The 2,393-nt window shown below is 35.9% G+C and overlaps 1 non-coding gene across 1 annotated transcript; it reads left to right on the top strand.

Moving 5' to 3' along the window:
- Nucleotides 1-221: 221 nt before the first annotated feature.
- LOC122119411 lies at nucleotides 222-327 on the top strand. The gene has a single exon (XR_006149560.1). It is a non-coding gene; the product is annotated as a U6 spliceosomal RNA (small nuclear RNA).
- The last annotated feature ends 2,066 nt before the right edge of the window (nucleotides 328-2,393 follow it).

Here is a 2,393-nt window from a genome sequence, read left to right as displayed (position 1 = left end):
AATACCTGGAATTATTTTGTTTTTGGCATGTCAATCTTGCCTTTATTCTTAAATGTGTGCTTATGTAAGAAATAAATGGTTCTAAAATTTCACAATTCTTTTGAACTTACTTTTTGTTGCATTGTCTAGTTTAAGAAAATCAATTACACTTTATATATATATATATATATATATATATATATACATATATATATATATATATATATATATATAAATGTTCTGTGCTCAATTTGGCTGCACATACACTAAAATTGGAACATACAGAGAAGATTAACATGGTCCCTGCACAAGGATGACACGCAAATTAGTGAATTGTTCCATATTTTTACAACCGATGCTGGAAGGGATGTGGCCAGAAGGGAAGCCTACTGCATTCTTGGTGGGAGTATAAACTTGTTCATACAGTTTGGAAAGCAGTTTGGAGTTCCTCAAAAGATTCCACATAGAGCTCCCCTATTACACAGCAATCCCACTTTTGGGCATTCCCCTAAATGATCACAAACAAGTCCATACTAAAACTACCACCACAACAATGTTCATTGTAGCATTATTTGCCATAGCTAAGATATGAAACCAACCCCGATGCCCCTCAGTAGAGAAATGATCAAGAAAATATTCTGTGTGTGTGTGTGTGTGTGTGTGTGTGTGTGTGTGTGTGTATGTGTGAATGTACACTTACACAACCACTTTGGAAAGCAGTCTCGTGAGTCCTCAGAAAGCTAAATATTGACCTTCCTTATGGCCCACCCATACCACTTCTAGGCATCTATCCTGAAAAACAGGTACCAATATTCAAGGACACATGCACCTCCATGTTTATTGCAGCACTGTTCACAATAGCCAGGATATGAAAACAACCCATATGTCCCACCAGAGATGAATAGATCCAAAAACTGTGGTAACTATACACAACGGAATATTTTCCAGCCATTAGAAAGGACAAAATAATGGCATTAGCAGGGAAATCAATCTAAGTACAGGAAATCATGTTGAGCGAGGTAAGCCAAAAGCAAAGAGACGAACGGCACATGGTCTCCATGATAAGTGGATGTTAAATCCAAAATGTAAAGTGATATGATAAAATTAACAACACTTAAGAAACCAAGAACTTCCACTCATCTGGTCGAATCACTACTAAATAACCCCATTCTGCTGATCATATGTGCACACTGAAGGGAAACCAGGAGGACGACACAGGACTAGAGGGAATCAGGGAAAAACATACAACAGTGGGATGCATCAGCTGCACTGGACATTGACCAAAATGAAATAAGCAACTCCGTGTCACTGAAGGGAGGGAGGGAACAAGTGGGAAAGAGGGAACAGCTGACGCTATACAAAACAAAAAAATATACATATTTCAAAACAAAAGAAGTATACATATAGAAGAAATAACTCTATTGCAAAGCTCATAGAACTCATAAATGTTGGAGACCATGATAGACAATTTGCTCAATCAAAGTTAGAATGTGTTTGTGACTTTGACTAAGCATCACTATCCCACAATATTGTGAAATTTGGGAACTTATGTAACCATTTAATCACAATAAAAACATTTGAAAAAATGATGAAGGTGGAAAACTAAGTTGCTCTAAAAAACAAAAAAGGAAAATGTTCTGTGTGTATATGTGTGTACACACACACACCCATATACTATATATATACATATATATATAGTCTATATTTTAATTCTATGACGCCATCAGAAAAAAATGACATCGCCCAATTTGTTAGGAAATGGAAAGACTTGGAAAAAATTATATTAACTGATGTAAGCCAAGTCCAAAGAAACATATGTCCCATGGTATCCCTTATTTGCAATAACTAGTATATGTCTGGGATAAGCAGAAAAGTTGAAAAGCTATGTGTATATGACTAGATAAGTTGATGTTAAGCTAAATGACCCCCAAGATAGAGACACAAGTGTTTTTTTTTTCCTTTCTTGCTGTTTTTGCTCACATATTTATAATGTACGACGTGATTTTTTTGTTTTTTATACATTCCTCCCCAACAGTAAAACCCCAGTTTTCACTTTATTTGATGTTGGTGCACCTGCATCTTGTATATACATTTCTCTAATTTGGGGAGGGGAAGGGAAAAAAACAACATGCTTAAATAGGAATACAGTTTGACCCATTGTATAACAATAGATGCACAAGACATTATTTTGAAAAACGAACTTTACAATTTAGGCTGGGGACATTGGGTGGGGCTTGGGGGTGTGAGGAGTGTACTTGTGGAGGTGGAAGGGAAGGAATGGTGGGGAAAACAAAGGAGGAGGTAACAATGCTTGACAGGAAATGTACGTATTACTTTGCTCATGTTACTGTAACTCCTCTGTACAGTATTTTTACAAAAATGTATAAAAATGTTTTGAGATGTAAGAGTTTATT

The sequence above is a fragment of the Dipodomys spectabilis genome, unplaced genomic scaffold, assembly GCF_019054845.1.
Source record: "Dipodomys spectabilis isolate Male_0828 unplaced genomic scaffold, ASM1905484v1 ptg000166l, whole genome shotgun sequence".
Classification (NCBI taxonomy): domain Eukaryota; kingdom Metazoa; phylum Chordata; class Mammalia; order Rodentia; family Heteromyidae; genus Dipodomys; species Dipodomys spectabilis.
Note: the sequence above shows the minus strand (reverse complement) of the source record. Positions and strands in the feature narration are given on the sequence as shown.